We start from the raw sequence: 24293 nt of genomic DNA on the forward strand, positions 1-24293 counted from the left end.
ACCCTTCCCCCTTTCCCCCCATTATTCCCTCCCACCTCCTCTTTGGATACTGTCAATTTGTTCTTAATTTCAATGTCTCTGGTTCTATTTTTCTGGCTTGTTTATTTTGTTGAGTAGGTTCTATTTTAAAAACCAAGTATGTTAACAGTCCTAAATGAATAGCTATTGCTAAACCTTATGATATTATCAAATGTAGCAATTTGTAGAGAAAAGCAATTTATGACATTATCTACTGATAAAATCAGTTAGGCTTCCCTTCCTACTCCATTCCCCAAATGCCAGTAAAATAGAAGGACTTTAGTGCAAAACATTATTAACTTGAACTCTAGGTCACAGAGCAAAATTTTGTTTTCTATTTTGTTCTTCCTCTGTGGGAAAAGGGAGATACGCGTGGTCTAGTGTGATGAAATATCTCAGCAAGCTTCATTTGTCTCCTGAATGAGAACTTAAAACAATTTACCTCTTTTATATTTGCATGGGTAGGACAAGTGACTTTCTTGAGGGAAAAAACTTTAATCTATGGCTTATTTTAGAATTTAATTTTAAAAGCCAGAAATACAAGTTGCCACCAATTGTCACTTTCAGAAAGGCAGAAATTTGCAATGCCATAAATTTAACTAAGGAATACTTTGCAACCTTGAAGAATTTAAAAACTTTTCTTCTTAGTTTATAGGGTTATCAAACCAATTTAAAGGTTGCAGAGGTATCCAGCCCACGGCCCATGGGTCTTGTGCAGCCCAGGATGGCTGTGAATGCGGCCCAACACAAAATCATAAATCTACTTAAAACATGATGAGATTTTTTTTTGTGATTACGTGTTGCAATGTATTTAATGTGTGGCCCAAGACAACTCTTCTTCTTCCACTGTGGCCCAGAGACACCAAAAGGTTGGACACCCCTGTCAGCATTCAGATTATCCTCTCTATCCCAGAAGTCTTGATTTAGAAAATCGGGATTAAAGAAATGTGGAGAAGGGGGCCAGTCTTGCAGAAAGTATGGCTGCTTTGACAACAAAACCCATGAGGTGCTTCCAATCACTGAGGAGAGAAGCAGAAAAATAAACAACTGAAAGTGTAAAGCTTGATTGTGAATATTATGTAAATGAATAACAAAATACCCACAGTGTAATTACCAATAATTCAATCACTACAGGTACATTTTATCTGTCATTTGTTGTTCTCAAAACTCTGAGGGGATTTTTGATTTGGTATTTACCTTCAAGTAAAATAAGATTTCTCAAGTGCATTTACTCCTCCCAAAAATGCCTGCAGCCAATGTTAGCTGAAGATGGATTGATTTTTAATTCTTTAAGAGCTTTTCAGTTCTTCTTCAACAATACCCTCTTTGGTAAGCAATGGTAGTGGAACAATGTCATAAGTTCTTTTGACTTCCACAGCTTGATCTTCCCTCTGTATTTAAAACAGAATGTAAGCTTCATGAAAAGAAGGTATTATAATGGCCGAGATTTATGTAGGCATTATATATGCCAACCAATAAAGTTGGTAGCTCTTATATAAATAAAATAAATGTTTTGTCTGAGAAAGTAGAACAGCTATCCTAAAAATCAGTTGTTGATTCTCTATATATTAATATTTGAATTAGTATTTCAATTTCAAATAAGAGTTTTATTCTAGATAGATGTCCAAATTTTACCTTGACTCTACACATTAAAACACTTGCAACTTGGGTCAGAATGTTTAAGATTGAGAATCCTGACTTAATTTATAAGGTTATTGATTATGCCCTGGGGAAAGGGAAAAATATGCAGAGTACCAAATGCAAGCAATTTAAAAAAGACCATGTATATCATCTCTTTACAGTTGTAAGGGTTAGTTCTACCCAAAGCAGGGTAATGGAGTGCTCTAGGATATACATGCACTTTGAAAATCTTATAATTTGACATGAAACATGACTTTAAATTATACTAGGTTTGTTTTCTTCCTAACTCAAGTAATGCTTGAATTATTAGAGGTAATTTTTTGTCCATTTATGACTGATATTTTTGTAGTATAGATTTAACATGTGAGTATCAAATTAAGAGAGGTAACACTCCTGAATGATATTTTATTTCAAAAGTAAAAGCCAACAAGAGTGTTTTAGTTGACTATTTATCCATTTTCTAAGTTAGTCTCTTGGTTTTATATTTAGTTTGGATGCACAGACATTTATTCCAGGTCAGAAAAACTAATCACCTAGCTGCTTTTCCTCTACAAGACTCCTCCTCCTCCTCTCATCATCATCATGAATAATAATGAAAATATTAATATATTAACCAAAACCTTGTTGAAGCCATTATAATTAAGTGTTTACATGTATTAACTTGTTATTAATATTCCTATTTTATAGATGAAGAACCTGAAGCCTGGAGAAATCAAGTAACTTGCCAAAGGCCACTCAGCCAGTAAGTGGCAGAACTTCAGGTAGCCACTGGTAACTACTGCGTATTAATAAAACCTGAGTTATGATTTTAAGAATTGGATCTTAAGTTTATCTGCTGTCATATGATTCAGTAGTGCTCAGTGACTATATTTACATCAGAATTAATTATACCTATTATCATTGAAATTCATAATTGTTAGTGACCTTTACTCACAGATATATATATGTTTTAATTTAATTTAATTTAATTTTTAACCATTTTAAATTTTATTTTAATTATTGTTGCATTACAATTTTCTATCTTTTACTCACAGATATATATTAATATGCCAGGAGGAGTGGGTGCTTAGACTACTGAGGATATGGTTGAGACAACGTTGTGAATATTCAAAAACTGTTTTTAAAATGTGCCAGATACTTAGAAGAACTAAAAATGATTAAGAGATTGTCCCTACCTTCAAAGAGTTTACAGTTTTATAGGCATCTAGGATCTAAAGGCAAGAAGATCTAGTGTATATTACTAGACCTACCTAAATTCTAAATATTTAAATATTTAAGATTTAAAGAAATGATGATTTAGATGGCCAGCACCATTACTCACAATTTCTCTTTGACATCACCTGCCCCTGCCACTCAGAATCCTGACACTCTCCCTCTATTAATCATTGTAATTCTTTAGAGGAATTAAGCTCTTTCTGATCTAGGGCCTTAACTCAGGCTAGTTCTCTCAGAAGCACACCTAATCCCCTTAAACAGTTTTACTGCCATCATCTAGCTTAGTGCTGGAACTGAGGAGGGGCTCAGTGAACAATTACTGAATAAATGAATGAATGAATTTCCTTGTGCCTTTCATGTTTTCCCAGTGATGTTCCTACAACAAAATGTTCATACACATTTAAATACTTTTCTCGGGTAAAAGCTATTACAAAGAAATTGATACAAACACAAACTAAATTATATAAAATATTTTTACATGATCAGTTTATGTATTTGTTAAAAGATATGTGGTTTTGCTTTAGAAGTCAGGGCCACTTTTATATCTTAACTGAGAATCATTCCCATCAACTCTTGAATATGAACAACTGCATTTGATTTGATTTTTTGGAAAATACATTCTGTAAGGAGTTGTTACAGGAAGAGGAATTATTTAGCTGTGTTAAAAGAAGATGAATCCAGAAAAAGGGGGGGGGGCAATGTAAAGAGATTTTTTCAAATAGGTTTGATATTCTCCCTATTAGAGATTCACAGCACACATTTCTTCTCAAAGCTTTTGTTAAATCCTGCGATAAACCTAGCAAGCCAGTGTTTCTCAAACTTACATGACCTCAGGACTTTCTGTCTCTTGAAACAAAACAAAAACAATTAACATATGTTTGTTAAGATAGGCCTATAATGCTGTGAATTTCCCTCTTGGGATTGCTTTCCCAGTGTCCCACAGATTTTGGGTTATTGTGTACTCATGTACATTTGCTTTAAGGTACCTTTTGATTTCTTCTTTGATCTTATTGTTATTGCTGCTCTGATAGGGTGTTTTTTCTACCTTGTCTTGCAAATTGCTGATTGGACCTTCTGCTTCGTTCAACTTACTGTTTATTCCTTCTAATTGATTCTTCTTTCAGATGTATTCTTCATTTCCCACTGGTCCTTTTTTATGGTTTCTGTGTCCTTTTTCATGCTGTTGAACATTCTGGTAACCATTACTTTGTACTCTGTATCTGATAAATTGCTTGGCTCCATTTCATTTTGCCCTTTTTCTGGAGATTTCTCCTGTTCTTTCATTTGGGGCATGTTTCTTTTTCCTCCCCATTTTGGCTACCTCTTTGTGTTTGTTTCTATGCAGCAGACAGATTTGCTGTGACTCCCCAGTCTTGGTGGACTGACCTCATGTAGTAGGTGTCCTGTGGGATCCAGTGGTGCGGTGTTCTTACTCACCTGAGCTGGGTACCTGTAAATGTCCTTTGTGTATGTTAAATGGGCCCTCCTGTTGTAGTTGAGGTTTCATTGCTATTGGCCCATTCATGCATGGGGTTGGCCTCAGGCTAGCTGACTGTAAGACTCAGTCCTGGGCATGGCATGTAAGCTGTTGCAAAGGTGCTGACCACACAAAGCAAAATTTGCCTTAGCAGGGTTTGGTGCCTACTGATACCTGTCTTTGGATATGCCACTTGTGAGACCAATTGGATCCTGCCCTGATGGTGTTTGAAACTGGCGACTAGGTGTTGGTTCTGGGACTCTTGGTAGGGACTCTTGTGCAGTCCAGTGTCAGATGCTGCCTGTGTTTGGCCCTGAGCAATCTGTTTGGAGCAGCCTTCATGTAGCTTTTCCTGTAAATCCTTGGTTTATGCACATTTCTAACAGATTTTATTACATGTATTTTGATGCCAAGCTTTTCAGCACATAAATGTTCATTGTACTATAACTTCGATATTGATAGTACCTCATAGAAAGAGAACCCTTTGCCCGAGGTTCTACTTTGTCATTACCAACGGTGTCACCATATTTGTTACAGTGGTTTCTGAAGCGTTTCTCATCCATCTTTTGATCCCTGCATCAGGATCAGTTATGTGCACAAACTGCAGCCTTAAAAGCTCATGCATATGGCTTATGAAAATTACGCTGTCTTACATCTTAAGACAGACATTTATGTTTCTTAAAGAATTGTAAGGTTGAATTAGCAATTTTTCTAATTTTCTTAAATTAACCTGAATAAATTGGTAGAGCCTCAATCCTGTGTACATCCAATTATTTGCCTATTCCATAACTGTACCTATAGACTCATTCTCATGTTTGTAGCTACAAAATTTTCAAAATGACCTTTAAATTCTATAGTTTTCCCACTTTCCTGAGTTCCTTCCAAATATCCTGTTAATAATAGTCATTTTAATGTCCTTGTCTCATAGTTTCATCTTTTCTATCATTTCTGAATCTCTTTCTTTTGACTAATTTTTATCTTGATATGGGCTACATTTTCTTGCTTCTTCACATGTTTAATTCTTTAGATTTGATTCTGCTATCATAAATTATGTTAATCACTATGTGGACATTTTCCTTCCCAGTGAGGGTATTGTATCTAGGAGATAAAGTTGTTTATGAGTCAACCTGAGACTTTTGAGACATTTTTCAGCAGTAATAAGGGGGTATCTTGAGTGGCCTCTATGCTTGTGCTAGATTAGCCCCACAGCTATGATGTTATACTTGCAGGCTCTACAGTGTGCGGCTTGGTATTCAATAAGGTCTCTTCATTCTGGATAGTAGAAATCTGAAATCTGTCAGCCCTGCATGGACTCAGGAAATTGTTTAGCTTACTGATGACCAGTTATTTTTTGCCTCATAAATTGCCTTATTTCACATATAACTGAGCATTTAGCACAGATGCCTCAGACAACCCAAATTCCAGGATCGATCTTCACAACCAGAGAGATCATCATATTATGTATGGGTCCCCCTCATCCATCTTTGGAATGAAAAAGGCCACCAGGGAAAAAATCAGGGTGATCATAAAGCAGACCTCAATTGTCACCCTTCTAATAGGGATCATCGCCTCCTGTTAACCACTGTTCAAAGACATTCAAATATTTTAACCAGTTTTCTATTTGTTTATTGTGGGAGGGCAAGTCCACTATCAATCTCTCTGTTATAGTCAGAAGTGGAAGTTCTTACTTTATATTTTTTTATTTTTTTAACTTATTGATTGTAGAGAGAGAGTAAAGGAGAGAGAGACAGAGAGGGAGAGACAGAGATGAAGACACTGATTTGTTGTTCCACTTATTAATGCATTCATTGGCTGATTCTTATATATACTCTGACCAGGGGTCAAACCCCACAGACTTGGTGTATCAGGACAATACTCTAACTAGCCGAGGCTACCCATCCAGGGCCTCTTATTTACTTTTTAAATGTCCACCATCAATACCAATTTATGATCGAAATACTGTGTAAAAATAAGTACAAAAATGGTTTACTCTATCCTTTCAAATTACAACGCATTTTAATTTCAGAGCATAAGAGACTTTCTGTACTCTTACTGTGGAATTTTTATGCTTGTGTTTTCAAATCCTAGGAGAACAACCACTATATTTTAAGGTGGCTTTATTTTTATTTTGATTAGTCAGGTAACAAGAACAATTTACAACCATAAAACCAACTCAGGAACACTTTACCTGATCTTATTAAGATAATGCCTGACTCCTGCTTCCTTTCTTATATGTCTACCACCTCTTACTCTTTTTCAATTATTTACCTTAAAAAGTTGTTTCAGTCATAATGCATGACCCTCAAACTTTATAGTGCTTACCTCTTATCTTCTCTACATCTTCTTTCTGCTTCTCAATTTTTGCCTGTCTGTGAACCATCTTCTCTATTCTCTTTTCATGCTTGTCATATCTTGTGTTTTGTAACCTTCTTCTCACTCACCTCCTGTCTTCAGTTTGCAACAACCTTCACACCTCACAACAAAAGAATGATGACTAACTGTTTTAATATCTTTTAAATGAAATGTCATGCAATCATTTCACTGTACACTGTGAATTTAAAATAGCATGGAGACTGACCATGTTACAATGTCTAACTTCATATACAAATTATTCTGACATTATGCTTATGTCTATATAAAAATGGCCATAAACAGGAAAAAAACTAAAGGAGAGGTAGTATTTTAAAGCATTGTCTTCGGTATATTTAGATGAAACGGTGGTTCATCTGATTTTTTTTTAACTTTTACTATGTTCTTGAAATATTCATTAGTGGGCATATATTATTTTTTAAAAAACACTGTAAAATAATGTATTGAGTGCTAAATATGTGCAAAATCAGAGCTAGGTACTGTGGGGATAATAAGATAAGTGAGAGAAAAGGCCTTTCTTAAAGAGCTGTGTTGTAGCAGGGAGATGGGACTCACACAATACATTGTGGATGCAGCGGGTGCTACAGGAGGGCTCGGGAGAGGTGCTGTGCAGATGCAGGGACAGAAGGGGCTATGTCTGCTGCCTTGCATTCTTTTTTATTCACTTTCTGTTCATGAAGGTCGGCTTTCTACCAGTCAGTAACAAAGCTAAATCCATAAAATAGATCTGTGTGTACCTTTAGAACATTTTATTTACCATTCATATTTTAGAGAATAAGAACCTTGTTGCCGGTGTTTTATTGAATCTCTTCTATGCCAGATTTGGAAATATGTAGTAAGGGAAGACAAAGGTACTTTAATTTCAACACACCTGTCCTGACATGACACTGACTCATTAGAAACACACCCGGGAATTATTGTAGCTTAAAGAGAACTCTCAACTAATTCCCTGATCAAAAAATTAATTCACCGTGTATTTTAAATATGAAAATAACAGTTTATGAGATATGTGGTAAGGACTTCTATAATTTACACAATGGTTTATTATTGACTTGCAGTGGCTGAACTCTTGACTTCCTGAGTATTTCCAAAGCATTAAAAAATGCACCTCTTAACAAATATGAAATCTCATTCTGTTCTTTTCAGAGTGGGCATCTGGCACCAAGATGGAAAGCATACATAGAGAATAATAGGAGAAAGGACATCAAATATTTATAGCATTTATCATTTCATTTCAATTTACAATATAGTTTTGTGATAGTTACACAGGTCACATGTCGATACTATTCAAAGTGTTCCAATAACAAGATGGCAGGACAAATACAAAATAGAGTTAAGCATTTTCTTTTATTCACTTTTCACCCTTTATTTTATGCTATAAAAGAGACAGATATGGCAGTTTCACAATAACTAAATTAGCAGAAAAATGGAGGTTAGTAGATAGAGTTTAAGTTACTTTATTCAGAATATATTGAGCACAATTAATATTAACATTTAAAAATTACAAAGGAGAAGAACACAAGCATATTTTCATTATGCTTTGAATTTATTCACATGGAAATTCTAAGAAGTTTACTTAAAGAGAAAAAAGAAATAGTTTCTTTGATAACTACACATAAGAGGTCTGTCCAGAAGGTATCCATCCATGTACTATGAGAAATAGAAACATTGATTAAAGAAGCTACAAGATACAAGAAACATTGTACATAGGACAGTGGTGCCTCAGTCCCTTTCAAAGTAAACACCTTGGGTTCTCACACAGTTCTCCCAATCACCATCACTTGCCCTGTTGAATTTTCCTGCACCTCATCAACAGTCTGAAATCTCTTCCCTTTCAAAGGTGATTTTAGTTCTGGGGAAAGCAAAAAGTTGCAGGGCACCAAATCTGGGCTATAGGGGACTGAGTCACCTGGGTGATTTGATGTTTCACAAAAAAACTGCAAGAGATGTGATTCATGAGTGGGCCCATTGTTGTGATAAAGCTGCCAGTCACCAGTTACCCACAGCTGTTTCCTTCTGAATCGTCTGAATAGTCTCCATTCAGGAATGTTCAAGCTTAATGCAAAATTTGATGCAGATTCATTGCTCTACTCACTCAGTCATTTTAAGTGCAACACCCACACAGTACACACATTCACTCAACAGGGTCTACCACCCCCATTGACTAGAACAGTGAAGTCATCATTGTTTACACATGTACATTCCAGTCCACTCTCCATGACTGCCAGGTTAAATCAATGTCACACAAACCACTCTCATTATGTTAACAATGGTTGCACTTTTTCAAGACAGACCTCATGTATCTGTAGTGATCAACAGTTAATATTGAATTTTTAAAGGGATATTTACAGGACAAAGCTGTCTTCATGTCCTATACACAGGTCTATTTCAACAGTATTGTGAGATCCTGGCAACCTACAGCAGTGACTTTTCAACTTTCTCAACTACAGCCTGCAGGAAAAAGTACACTATAAATGCACAGTGCTTGAAGTAAGACAAGGAGGTAATTTATTTCATTCCTTCCTCTTATGACTGAATCATGTGTTAGCCATCCACACAGATGTGAAGCTTTTCAATTCTTAAAGCTCTTATGATTTAGCTCATCTATAAAATGACACTAATAAGATTTGACTTATTGAAGTTATGATTAAATCAAAGGATGCAGAAAAAAGACCTAGAATGCTGTCTTATACATATGAGAAAGTAGAAAGAAAAAAATTGCAGCTATTACTACTATTATTAATAAGTTGATACAGCAACCTCTTTTAAACTGTAAAAATATTTTCAAGGAACTTTCTTTTATACTGCTTTTAGACTATTGAATTTCCCATGCCACAGTTAATACTCTGCATCTGTCACTTAATGGCAATGTCCTCTAATTTGTTTGTTTCACATTTCTCTCACCACCCTCCTGTCAGTTTTTAACTTTGTGAGCTCTCTGAGAGTAGGAATCCAGTCTTCAATTTGTTTCCCAGTTCAGGGCAGTGAGCAAGGCACACATGTATAACTAATAATTTTTTTTCATTCTTTTTCAAGTTAATTTTATCTTTGGAAAACTAATACATATGCATAATTTTTAAGTCAAATGTGTAAATAACAAAATCTAGTAATTTTCTGTCAGACTCTTCCAATTCCTTTACCCAGAGGCAATCATTTTTGACTTTAGACATTTCTTCACAGGTGTCCATACTTCTCAGTACTATGCATATACTTCTGTATCTTTACTTTTCTATTTTGAATTTTATCTACTGACTTTCTAATATGGTGGTTAGGATTTAGCTCCTTAAATCTTCTATCCTGCTTCCTCTCCTCATTCAACAATCATGTTTCATTAAAAATTGCCAGAAGGGGAAAAGCAAGAAATTGAAAACTTATTTGAAAAATAATAAAAGAAAACATCCCTAATTTGGAAAAGGGAATAGGCAAGTCCAGGAAGCACAGAGAGTCCCACACAAGTTGGATCCAAACAGGTCCCCACCAAGACATATCATAATTAAAATACCAAAGGTTAAAGTTAAGGAGAGAACCTTAAAAGCAGTAGAGAAAGGCAGAGAGTTACTTACAAAAGAGTTCCTATGAGACTACCAGCTGATTTCTCAAAAGAAAACTTGCAGACAAGAAGGGGCTGGAAAGAAGTATTCAAAGTCATGAAAGTCAAGGGCCTACAACCAAGATTACTCTATCCAGAAAAACTATCATTTAGAATTTAAGGACAGATAAAGTGCTTCTAATACAAGGTAAGTCTAAAGGAGTTCATCATCACCAAGCTATTATTATATGAAATGTTAAAGGAAGTTATTTAAGAAAAAGAAGATGATCAAAACTATGAACATTAAAATAACAAACTCAAAACTATCAACAACTGAATCTAAAAAACAAAAAGTAAGCAAACAACTAGAACAGGAATAGAATCATTGATATGGAGATCATTTGGAGGATTATCAGCTGGGAGGGGGAAGAGGGAGATTGGGGGAAAAGATATAGGGATTTAGAAGCATAATTGGTAGATACAGAATAGACAGTGGGGATGTTAAGGACAGTATAGGCAATGGAGAAGCCAAAGAACTTATATGTGTAACCCATGGATGTAAACTAAGGGGGGGTGGGATTGCAGGAGGAAAGGGGGGAATTGGGCAGAGGGGAACAAAGAGGGAAAATTGGTACAACTATAATAGCATAATCAATAAAATATACTTCAAAAAAACCCTGGAAAATGTTATGTTTGATTTAATTAATTGCTTATGCTATTGTGACTATGTAAATAGTATTTATAGCTGAGTATTTTAGGAATTTGCTAAAATTATATTTTGTTTTATAATTTGATTTTTCTTGACATTGATTATAGCCTTGGCTTTTCATTAGATTAATTTTATTTAAAACTTTAAAAAAATTATGTTACTGTTGTTAAGTACAGTTGTCTGCATTTACTCCCCACCACTCCCCCCAACCTGACCCTAGCCATCCCCACTTCCCTCCCTGCTTCTACCCCCACCCCTTGGTTTTATCCATATGTCCTTTATAGTTGTTCCTGAAAACCCTTCCCCCATTTCCCCCCATTACCCCCTACCACCCCCTCTCTGGTTACTTTCAGATTGTTCTTAATTTCAATGTCTTTGGATATATTTTGCTTGCTTATTTGTTTTGTTAATTAGGTTCCAGTTAAAGGTGAGATCATATGGTATTTGTCCCTCACTGCCTGGTTTATTTCACTTAGTATAATGCTCTCCAGTCCCATCCATGTTGTTGCAAAGGGTAGGAGCTCCTTCTTTCTTTCTGCTGCATAGCATTCCATTGCGTAAATGTACCATAGTTTTTTGATCCATTCATTTACTGATGGGCACTTAGGTGGCTCCCAGCACTTGGCTATTGTAAATTGTGCTGCTATGAACATAAAGTTTACAAACTTTTGATAATTTTTTACAATAGTCTTTTAGTACCATTTCTCCCAAGATTGTTCTTCTCACACGATCTGTCAATTCCAATTATTTTTTCATGGGGATCCATCTGGAGCCTTCCATTCATTTTCCATTTGAACTGACCTTCAGGGATACTGCAGAGCACTTGTCCAGGAATTTCACTTTCTCATCATGCTGACAATTCCCTTGTTTTTCTTCTAATTTGGTTGTCCTGTTTTTTGATCCCCTCTGTTCTTATTTCCTACTTACTCCTTTGCTTTATCAGAATACATCTTCTAATTATTTCTCAGGAAAGGGTGCATGGGAAATACAATATTTGAGAATTTGTATATCTAAAAATATCTTTATGTTACCATAACACAGTTAGACTGGGCATTGATTTCTACACTGCAAGAACTTTTTCTTCATAACTTTGAAAGTGCTGCTCTACTCTCTTCTACAGAATAGTGTTGCTCTTAAGATACCTCATCTTGGTTCCTCATTTTTGCATGGCATCCTTATGGCCTTCTCTTTTCTCTTCTGAAACTTATCTTGTTATCTTGAAGTTTCACTAATATCTGTGAGTTGGATTTACTTTTCACCATTATCTTTTCTGTCCTTTTCCTTTTCTTTCTTTCTTTTTTCTTTTGCTATTACTTGGTAGGCACTGGAAACTCATGTTTTTCAGTGCTGAGAAATTAAATTATTTTATTAATGATTACCTGATAACTGTTTTATCTATTTCTTGTTTGAAACTTCTATGATTCAATTAGTGTACCAACTGTTCAATTGTCTTCTTATTTTCTTATCTTTTCTCTTATTCCCCATCTCTTTGTACTCTCATTTCTGGCTGATTTCTTTGACATTACCTTTCATCATTACTATTGAATTTTTCATCTCTGCCATCATGCTTTTTATCATGTTCTTTTTTTTGTCTCCCAAATGTCCTCTTTTTAAAAGTGTAGTTAATTGATTATGCTGTTAAAGTTGTCCCAATTTTTCCCCGTTATCCCCCTCCTCCCTGAACCACCGTCCCACCCCTCTAGCATTCCCCCCCTCCACTTAGTTCACATCCATGGGTTGTACATATAAGTTCTTTGGCTTCTTTATTTCCTATACTATTCTTAATCTCCCCTGTCTATTTCGTACCTACCATTTATGCTTCTTATTCTCTGTACCTTTTCTCCCATTTTCCTCTCCTCCTGTCCCTGCTGATAACCCTTCATGTGATCTACATTTGTGTGATTCTGTTCCTGTTGTAGTTGTTTCTTTAGTTTGTTATTGTTTTTTTTTTTTTTAGGTTCAATTGCTGATAATTGTGAGTTTGTTGTCATTTTACTATTCAGAGTTTTGATCATCTTCTTTCTCTTAAATAAGTCCCTTTAACATTTCATGTAATAAGGGCTAGGTGATGATGAGCTCCTTTAACTTGACCTTATCTGGGAAATACTTTATCTGCCTTCCATTCTAAATGGTAACTTTGCTGGATAGAGTAATCTTGGATGTAGGACCTTGTCTTTCATGACTTTGAATATTTCTTTCTTGTCTGTAAAATTTCTTTTGAGAATTTTCCTTTATATCTCTTATTGCTTTGAGAATAGTTGAAGACTCTTTTCTTTATAAAGTAGTGGCAACTCCTTATATCTGTTATTTCTGTAACAGAGTCCTTTCTACTTTTTCCTAGTTACTCACTGGTTACTGCAATCCCTTGATACAGTTAGTAATTCTTTATAATAAACTATCCCCATTCAAATTACTGTGATTCAGACGTGACTGCTACAGTCCCTTTGAGCCTGTACTTCAAACCCAGGGAGGCTGGCTGTCACCCACAGCATAACAGCATGATATGCAGTGCTCTTCCCTATCTGTCCCTGACCACCTATCCATTTATTCCTGTGGCTATCCTGACTGCTGTGTACTCTGTTGTACATCTCTAAACACTCATTTCTTATCCAAAAGCACTACATTAGCTGTAGTTTTCAGGGTTCACAAAGCAGATTGATACTCCTGGGCCTTAAATGCATGCAGTTGCCTCACTCCAGAAATAGCTTCACTCATCAGCACAGTCATCTCTCAGCGTTGGTCAGTGCCACCATTTCTGAAAAGTCTTTGACCCATTCTCTCTCTTGAAATTAGTTGTTTTTACCTATTGTTCCCTTATAGCACAAGCCATTCACAGGTCTATCCCCCTGAATTAACAGTAAGCCCATTAACTTTCTTTCTATTACCAGACCTAGCACATTGCCCTTTGGTCATGTATTAAGAACTCAGTAACCTTTGTGAAATGAATGAATGTGTTTAATTTTTCAGGAATCTAATTTACAGTTTCTTCCAAAGAGAATTGAACTGTGAATATAAAGCAAAATCAAGCTGAGATTTTTAGGAGAGGGGAAAATGTTAAATGGCAGGATGGCACTCCCTTGATGTGTAGCCTTATTTCCACTGCTGTGTCTGGTTACACCTGCACAACCCTGCTATTTCAAAGCAGCTGGCGTGCTTGAGGTTGGAGTTCTTCACAACTCATAAGATTAGGGCAAAGTGACACTTTCAATGTAGTTAGAGTAAACTGGAACTTCTAATTCAGGTAAAACAAATTGGAAGTGTATTGCAGTATTTGGTGTACTTTTACATGTATAGGTTAACAAGTGTAACGGAGATTCGATAGTTCTCAGAAAAAAATTCAGAATTTATCATGTCATAGATTCTTTATATTTACCAATTGAAAATTCAGTAATACTATCTTGGGATATACTTGGGCTGGAATTTTACCTAGACATGAGGACTGCTACACTAAACTACTATGACTGCAAACTACTTGATTCTTTTGGATGAAAGTAAGATATTAGCTACAATAATGGCAGAAAAAGTTAACTCCAACTATGAAGCAAAGATTCCTGAATTTTCCAGGTACTGTCTCAATGATCTTTGAAATTTAGATATTTACATTTGTGTTAATTAGGTTCCTATTTTGTTCAAACATAGTTCACCTTGGTAGAGAAAAAGTTTAAATAAATCTTAAGAGTACATGAGTTATCTTGGGAATGACTCACTAAAGGTACTGGTATATTTAGTAGGCACACAAAATACTCCTAACTCTTACATTTGACTAGTGTTTGTACTCACTTAAAACACAGATTTCAAGAAATCTGTAAGATGGGCAAGGATTAGTATTTTTATTCTACAGTTGAAACATAACTTAGCAGTAAAGGGGTTATGTATTAGAGGTTACATAGTCAGTATATTGGAAAATAGGACTTTAATCAAGGCCTCTATCTACTAGGCTAGGATAAGTATGTAACTTTGACAGAGTAAAATAGAAAAAGAAGGTCAACAATGTAATTAACTGGTCAATTCTTTGTCTTTCTTATATAAAGATTCATGCAAGGCTCGACGCCCCCCCCCCCCAAATCAATGAATTACACACTAAATACCAGACTTTTCTAAGTGACCTCTAAAAAAATCAATTCAAAGGAATATTCCATTAGTGACTTGGGATAACTGCTTACATAGATGTTTTAGAAAAATAACTTCCCTCTGAAAGATTAAAAGAAATCAACAGCAAATTGTAGGTGAATAGATATAATGTTATAGTGGATGATCTGGACAAACTAGAAGGTAATAAATCCATCTGCTCATTTACTGAAAAAATATTCATTATGTTCCTCCTATAGTCTACTTGCTGAGAGGAATGTATAGATATGAAAATAACAATTTCTTATAGTGTGATAACAATTATGCTGAGGGGAACTCAGGGATGAGATTGATTCACTTGTTTGGGGAATCAGGGAAATCAGAGGAGAAATGATGTTTGAGTTGAGTCTTGAGGATGAGTTGAGCAGTTCAGAATAAGAAGAGGGAGGTCAATCCCAGGAGAAGGACCAGTGTGTGCAAACTGGAAGCTATTAAAACATACAGGGCAGTTGAGGAAAGGTGAGGAATTCCACATGGCTTGAGAATAGGCTGTTTAGGGACCTGAGGCTGGAAGGAGAGTTGGAGTCATGTTTAAAAGAGCCCTTTGGTTATGAGTTGTTTGTTTTTGCAAACAGCAGTGAGCCATTGGAACCTGACAGATTGTGGCAGAGGTAATAGATAAAACTCAGCACTTAGGTTGAGAGGAGAAGAGATAACTAAGTGCTAAAAATGAGGAAGATAAGGTAAAGGGCCTGCAGAATTATTCCTGAATGTGACATTCTCCTTCTGATGGAGGTTGGAGTATGGAGTGGGGAATAATTTCATATACTCATTTTATGGTTTTCTACCCTGCAGGACCCTTCTTCCTTTCACATTACCATGAAGACTTTAGCCTCTAATTCCATTTCTTTTCTTAGCATTCTGCTTTCTTTCAGAGCATTACTCATACCTTGTTTGAAGATCCTGTTCACTGTCATTTGGCTCTTCCTTATTAGTGTTGATACCATTGAGGAGGACAGTCTCATCATTACATGCAAGATAAAACCTCCCCACTTTGGAAATGTAAGGATATGTATAACACAGAAATACCACACAAAAATTCAGGGCCTTTCCCCTATAGTGAAATTTTTAGAGGTCTAGTTGTCTGGGGCATGTTGACACACCTTTTTAAAAATGAAGGACAGGTTACTGCATCTCACTTCATCCACAGCTGTTTGCCTCTTCACCTAGAAAGAGGCAAACAGCTGTGGCCCTCTTGGATTTTTCAGACAACATATATTTCATTCGGACTTACCATTCTAACTCATTTTCCAAGTATCTCCAAAGGCTGCTAATTTTGAGTGGGACCAGAGAAAGAGAAGGCTCCATATCAGGTTCCAGCTTCCACACAAGCTGTCCCACAACTTAAGCCATATGACTGAGCAGATCTGATGGTTCTTGAAGTGGCAGAGGTAGATAGGGATGCTGTATGGAACCTTTGGCAGGTCCCTACATAAACTCCTAGATGGGAACTATAACAATGAGAGCAGAGTTTTGCCTTATTTACAGAAAACTATCCTCCTTTAGAAAAGCAGCTTTTGGCTTGATGCTAGACAAGCTACAAATAACTGGAAGCTTGATCATGGGTTGCTAGGTTACCAAATCACCTGAGTGTCCATCATGAACCAAGTATTTGGCATCAAGCCAAAATGTTGTGCGTGTACAGGAACACTTTATTTTTTAAAAGATTTTATTTATTTATTTTTAGAAGAGGAGAAGGGAGGGAGAAAGAGAGAGAGAGAAACATCAATGTGTGGTTGCCTCTTGTGCTCCCCCTATTGCAGACCTGGCCTGCAACCCATGCATGTGCCCTGAGAATCGAACCAGTGACCCTTTGGTTCACAGGCTGGTACTCAATCCACTGATCCACACCAGCCAGAGCTACAGTAGCACTTTATCATCAAATGAAAGTAATATGTACAAGATTAGGTTCAAGCAGGCCCTGAAGGCACAAACTAGAGTATGAACAAATGTCACAGATACTCATGGCCCATATTTCTGCCTAAGTTGCTTCCTCCATCTCACCCTCTGCCTATGGCCTCATGGGGAACTCCCTATGACTAACTCTCTGATGAAAAACAGAACTTGGGGTATGGTTTACAGGTGGTTCTGACCACCTGTATGCTGCCACTACTCTAAAGTGGAAAGCTGCAGGACTATAGCTTCACTCAGGGGTAGCCCTAAAAGACAGTGGTAAAGGGAATACCTCTAATGGGAAGAACTCACAGCAGTGTATGTGGCTGTTCATTTTTGCCTGGAAGAAGAGATGGCTAAAGACATGGATCTACCTGGATGCAATGAAGAACTGAATGTTTGGATGAGCAGTCAGAGACTTGGAAGGAGCACAATCAGAAAACAGGTCCCAAAACAGTCAGGGTAAGAGAGCTGAGATAGACAACTCTGACTGTGTAGAGTATGAAGAGATTTATGACCGAAGTTAATGCTCACCAAAAAGTGGCATCAACAAAGGAAGATTTTAATAATCAAGTAAAAAGTTGCTCTTCTGTGGATATGTCACAATCATCCCCAGTTACTGCTGTCTACCTAAATGAATACGGAGAGTGGCCATAGAAGCTAGGGTGAAGGTTTTTAATGTGCTCAGCAACACAAGGTTGATCAACCTGCTGAGATACAAAAGCTGAGACACTGCTCTGGCACCATTCCCCTGGTAGTCTCGATAGCCACCTGTTGGCAGGATGATTACATCCAACCTTTTCCATCTTGGTCCTTTATTTTCACTGGAACAGACACTTCTCTGGATATGGATTTGCCTTCTTTATCTACAATACTTCTGGCAAAACCATCATTCATGGACTTACAGAATGCCTACTCAACATCATAGAATTCCACACAGCACTGCTTCTGACCGATGAATTATTTTACAACAAATGAAGGGTGACAATGGGCTAATGTTCATAGACTTGACTGATCTTAATATGCTACCTATCACTGTGAAGCAGCTGTTTTCACAGAACAATGGAATGTCCTTTTAAAAACTCAGATGCAGTGCCAGCTGGACAGCAACACCTTCAGGGGCTGCAGTAATGTCCTTCAGGATTAGGTATATAATCTGAATCTGAGACCAACGTATGGTACTGTTTCTCCCACAACTAGGATTGAAGGTACAGAAATGGGGGAGGGGCTTTTATCAACACCTTTTGCTTCTTATTTCTGCTGTTTTTCAGGTTTTATTTCCAAAGGAACAAATATTTCCACTGGGGGACACAGTAATGGTTTAACTAAATTGGTTTTTGAGACTGACAACTGGATACTGTGGGCTCCTTCTGCCACCAAAGCAATTGTCACAAGAGATGGGGAAAGTTATTGGGAGAGTTATATAGCAGGCTTCAGTTATGCTTGTATTTATTTTTAAAGCTGCATTGGAGCTCTGTGTAATTATATTGTTCCATATGTTTTTATATGTCATTAATATAAAAATAATTACCTAAACTATATACAATAAAACTAAATATTTGTAAAGAAAATTCACCTAATATTTGTAAAGAAATATTTATTTAATATTTAAATTTTAAAAACTTTACAAGTATGAAAGAGCAATAAAAAGTTGGATAAAATTGACTCTTTTTGTTTTAATCCTCACCCAAGGATATAATTTTTGATTTTAGAAAGAGGGAGGAAGGGGTGGGTGGGGGGAGAGAGAGAAACATCAATGTGAGAGGACATCGATCAGTTGCCTCCCTTATGCTCCCTGATCAGGGATCAAACCTGCATCCTAGGTATGTGCCTTGTCAGGGAATTGAGCCCACAACCTTTTGGTGTACAGGATGATGCTCCAATCAACTGAGCCACCTGGCCTGGGCTAGAAGTGACCCTCAAAAATGTAAAGTTTTGGTGTGGAAGTATTGTGGGAGACCCAGAGCTGGTGAGTGCAGACTGTGCAGCCACCCCCACACCATCATCCCAGTGGCACAAGGCAGCGGTCTGCTAGAGCAACCAGACCTATGCACGAGGTGCACAACATCCTCAGCAAAGGGGAATTCAGTGTCTGGTCCTTGGGAACAAGGGCTTACGTGAAGCTTCCAGGGCCAATGTGTATGATTTCAAACCCACATACGATCAGATTACAATGGCCTCCTTAGGAAAGACAAAGAATTCTGCACACAGAATGACATTTTGCACATGTCAGACAGAAATAAGTGAATCAAGTCTGGCCAGAAAGTTTCCAGAACTGGAAAGACCTGTTTGACCTGATCCTTACCTGTGAAATGAGAGTGTAGGACCAAGTGGTGAACAACCCGAGTTCCAGAGAGCAGGAGACCTGTCAGCTGCTGTTCATGATCCATGTGGACATTGAAAACAACCAGGAAGAATGCCTGGGGGAGCTCCTCATCCAGTAGCTCTGCCAGTGCTTTCAGCACATGGAGGACAGGAAGACGCAAAGAACATTATTGATGATCTGCAGGAGTTAGAGAACAGCAGCCAGACCTTCTTGCACACCGTCTGCTTCTACTGAGTGGCCAACCACTGCCCCAAACTGGCCTTCTTGTGCTTCTTCCCTTTAATACTTTTTTCTTCTTGACCCTTGTTTTTACTCCAAGAACTGTTTCCCATGGACAGCAGAAACACCCATACACTATACACAGAAGGTGAGAAGGGAGACAGAAGTGCAGATCCACCACAATCAAGTGCAACATTGACAATGCAGGTTTCTGTCTTTAACCAAAACAAAAATTGTTTGTAGTATATTTTCCCTGATATATCTGTATACAAACACCAGAATAGAGCAATGGACTTTATCTATTATAAGAGAGCTGTAATTGTCCATTAAAAAATGTAAAATTTTAAGATACTATAATGGTGGAGACATGTCATTAAGGATTTGCCCAAACCCTTAGAATGTACAACACCAACAGTGAATTCTAATGTAAACTATGGTTTTTGGGTGATAACAATGTGCCACTGCAGGCTCATCAATTTTAACAAATGTACCACTCTAGTGCGGGATGTTGATGATGGAGAGATCATGCATGTGTGGGGAAAGAAGGTTTATAGGAAATCTTTGTACCTTCTGGTCAGTTTTGCTTGAGAACTACTCTAAAAAATAGTCTATTAAAATGTACAAAAGTCAAATTTTTCATGTAAAAAGTGGAAACAAAATTGTCTACACTAGGACACTTACCACAAAGAAGAAAACCATGATGTTCTTAGTGTATAGAAATCACACGATAGAAAAACACAAAGGCCCTAACAGAAAAATGGCAAAAGCATATGAACACACAATTCTCCAACAGAAGATAAGAATGGCTGCAAAACAAAAGAAACTAGTTAACCAGCTTTTAGTTAACTTCACTAGTAATCAAATAATAGCATAATAAATAACAGTTTAAATTTTTATCTCTAAATATTTTAAGGATTCAAGACTTAAGTACTTTTAATGCCAGTTAGGAGGCATACACATTCTCAAATGTGCTCATAGCATTTTCTAAAGTTGGTCCTTTTGCCTCAATAATTTGCCTTCTTGGACTTTGTACAGGCCCAATCAGGGTGATGGTTTTCCTAGTCAGAGAGAAGCTGGAGCATGAAACACGTCTTGGTGCAAATATCTCTTCTACTTCTTTCTGATTATAGGACTTAGAGAAAGTTACTTTTTTCTCCCTCACTGAACATATTTCCTCTACTGTAAAATATAGATAATTATATTTATCTTATAGAAAATTCTGAAGATTAAATTAAACCATGTAATTAACAACTTAGGATAGGGTTAAACATTCAGAGTTATTCACCTGATAGTCATTTTATTATAGCAATGTTTCTTACAGCAGTATATATAATCTTAAAAATTTACACATTATCTAAATGCCTAATATAGAGAGACAAGCAAAAATAATATGATACTGTTTACAAAGGAAACATATATGGCCATTAAAGATATTTTCAAAAAATGTCTAATGACAAAGAATACATTCACAATGTGATATTAAATGGGAAAAAATAGACCAGGATAAAAGCTGTACACTAGTTATGATCCTGCATATCAAACCATATGCATAAAATGAACTCAGTATTTGTAGTTCTAGGCTGTAGAATTGTGAATGACTTTTTTCTTCATGCTTCTTGGCATATTCTAAGTCTTTACTATGAATGATGTTACTTTCTAATCATAAAAAGTCACAAGGGCAATATGATGGGAAAGAGTATAATTTATATGTAATTACAGGGTGGGGCAAAAGTGGGTTTACAAGTTGTTCATATGAAAAAAATACAATAACTAGTAAATAATAATACAAGAATAAACTCTGCCTCATGTACTCACAACCATAAACCTACTTTTGCCCCACCCTGTATAAGTAAAGGAACATTACTGACAACATTTATTTGTTTAAAAGTATCCTTTTAACATCACATACTGATTTTGTTAAGCTATAATATATTATCTTATTCATTTTAAAATTCTAACTTATTTGGCTTTACTTAATAATTAAACAATTTGAAGACTACCAGAGGAGAAATAATTAAGGAAATTGATATGACATTTTAAGCATAGTTCTTTCAAAATACTATGTTCTGAATGGCTATTAAGTTTAGCCCCACAATTTTCATATTAATTCCTTCATGTATTTATTCATCAAACATTAGGCCACTTATTATGTGTCATGTTACTTTAAGAAATCCATGGTGTAATAGCTTTTCCTGGGATGAGGGAGGCAGACTTGGCGAGACATCAAACAAAAAGCAATAAAGTGACAAGAGCCTAAATATGGGCCTTGAATTTGGCCTTATTTTGTTTATACGTTGTCCTAGGAGTTTATAATTACATTGTATTTCAAAAAGATTTGCAGAACAAAGGTTATCAAGATGTTCAGATTTGTGAGTTCATCAAATACAGCACCCATTTGCTGTCAAATATCAATGAAAAAAATGCAGAAACCAGCATTGAGGAAACATTAAAAGGGTTTTTCTCACTTTAGATGAGAAAGACATACATTCATTTAAAGTGCATTAACTGGTGAGAAACAAAAAAGAGCATAGTAAAGGGAAAAAGGATGAAGGGGTAAATTTGGATGAAGGAGTGAAATTTAGTGGGTAGGAATTTATGATAGTGTCAAAAGGGAAGCATGATTGGTGAGAAATTAACAAATACTATGTAGTTAGAGAGAAATGTGGATAGAAATGGTAAGAGCCAGGAACATCGATTGTACTTTAAATGCAAGTGAAACGAGGCTGGGGAGCTATGGACAGAAATAAAGTCAGGGTTCGACCTAGACATTTCCAGGGGGTTGGCAAATGAGTTCGAATCGCATATGGTGATTGCAAAGCCAGGATCTCAGTTCATTCCTCAAATAGCCCTAGTCATTTTGTGGAAATAAAAAGTTAATTACTATACCATACTGTGATCTGCAACCATGATAATCCTATCGAAGTTTTTCTATATAGAGGAATTTCCTCTACTCTCTGAGTTATATCAGAATTGTTTTTATTATCACATTTCTTTTAGTCTGTAAGATTTTCCTTTCCATCTTCACTTACAATTGCTATTTATTATCAAATCTAGGCAATGGTGGGCATGAGTAGCTGGGCAGAAAAGAAGTCATGTAAATTACTTGGTCTGAGAGCCTCTCAACGGACTTAAATAGATTTAGAAAGGAAGATGCCAGACTACTTTACATTTAATTAACTTGCCATATAAATGTTGAAAAACAATTACCAGATCTTTAAAATTTCAAGGATCAAGATTAAAAGTTTAAAAGAAATTCATTTTCTTTGTTACACAAGATTAATCCTCTTTTAATGTGCTTTGTGCTTGTAATTTTGTGATTTATCCATGTACATTTGAACTGACTGTGTTTTTTCTGTTTTTCTTTCCTATTTTATTGTAATCTCCTTTGTGGTCAGGGACCACTGCAAATCTTCAATTATGCCATATGTCTCTGCTATTGAATAAAAATTAATCGAGCCATGAGGATCTGTTTTCATGACTGCCATATGTTTCTGTGCATAACAGTTATTTAAATTTTATTCTAGTTTTCTGTCTACATGGCCAAGAGTGGTCTGAATGTGGATTATTACACCACTCTGTATTTTTAAAGTGTTTATGCTATTCTTTTATATATATATCATATATATGAACATATAGATGTGTGTACCTAAGCATACATACACACAAATAGACATACATACACACATGAATATATATATGTATGAGCCATGAACCATACATTGTTCGTAGGGATAGAATATCTATCTATCTATATATATATATATACAATTTTTTTCTTCGAGTGCAGGGATTATCTCATATCACTATGAACCATTCAGTCTGTGAGTTATGGTTCATCCATGAGTGTTAGTCAAAAAATATTTGTGCCTCTTGAATAGCTGAGAGGACTCTGCAGTTTATATTCTGTCATTTCCATGGAACTAGTATGATAACAGTTAACATCCTAATAATGAAAGTTAAAGTGCTGTGATCATCCAGGTTTTCCTTGAGCCAATGTGTCTCCCTAGAATACAGTGATGTTGTTCATCAAACTGAACTTACTGTAACTGTAGAACCAGCTCAAGCTGGTCCTATCCTGTTTCTATCAAGACCCGGAACCAGAGTTTAAACCCTCTCTGCACCACTTATGCATAACACTTGTGAAAGCCACTCAGGAATAACTCTTATGAGACCTTAGTTACTACTATTTAAAACCCTGCCCCAATCCCAGATCCAGGAGTCTACTTGCAAATAAAGTTTTCTTTTCTAAAAAGCTGGTGCCACACTATTGGCCTCTGTATGCGGAAGGGCAGTGAACCCTCAAGGCAACATTATCAGTAATGTCACTGGGCTTCTCTCTAATTTCTCCTGCTCGCCGTGAAAAAGAGAAGCGAGTAAGAGATGTATAAGAGAGGAATGAGATGTGGTTACTGTTTAACAACCCACCCAGTTATTGACTTGGGGCTTTCATTCAAATGAGAATGATTGGGAAGGATTCCTAAAACCAACAGATGGTTTTATGCCATAATGTGATGCTAAATGAGCAGATTCTGAATCAAGAGTCACTCTTACTAATGTACTACTGACCTTTCAAAGAGGTTGAAGCTAGGGGTGGTGTTACCAACCAGAGGCGCTAGACACAAATATCTAACCAGCAGTCTTTTCTAACCTGTGTTCATGGGATGATGGCTACTTCTTCTTCTTTTTTTTTTTGTCTACGAATACTATTTGTAGAAGGTGCAATTCCTTTGTTCTGTCTGTGATAAAGGAACTGATGACTCTATTAACA

The 24293-nt window shown here is 36.3% G+C and overlaps 1 pseudogene; it reads left to right on the top strand.

Moving 5' to 3' along the window:
* Window positions 1-17332: 17332 nt before the first annotated feature.
* Window positions 17333-19540, top strand: LOC123821848 (annotated as a pseudogene).
* The last annotated feature ends 4753 nt before the right edge of the window (window positions 19541-24293 follow it).

Source organism: Phyllostomus hastatus, unplaced genomic scaffold (assembly GCF_019186645.2).
Source record: "Phyllostomus hastatus isolate PE091 unplaced genomic scaffold, TTU_PhHast_1.1 phas_contig_40, whole genome shotgun sequence".
NCBI classification, from domain to species: Eukaryota; Metazoa; Chordata; class Mammalia; order Chiroptera; family Phyllostomidae; genus Phyllostomus; species Phyllostomus hastatus.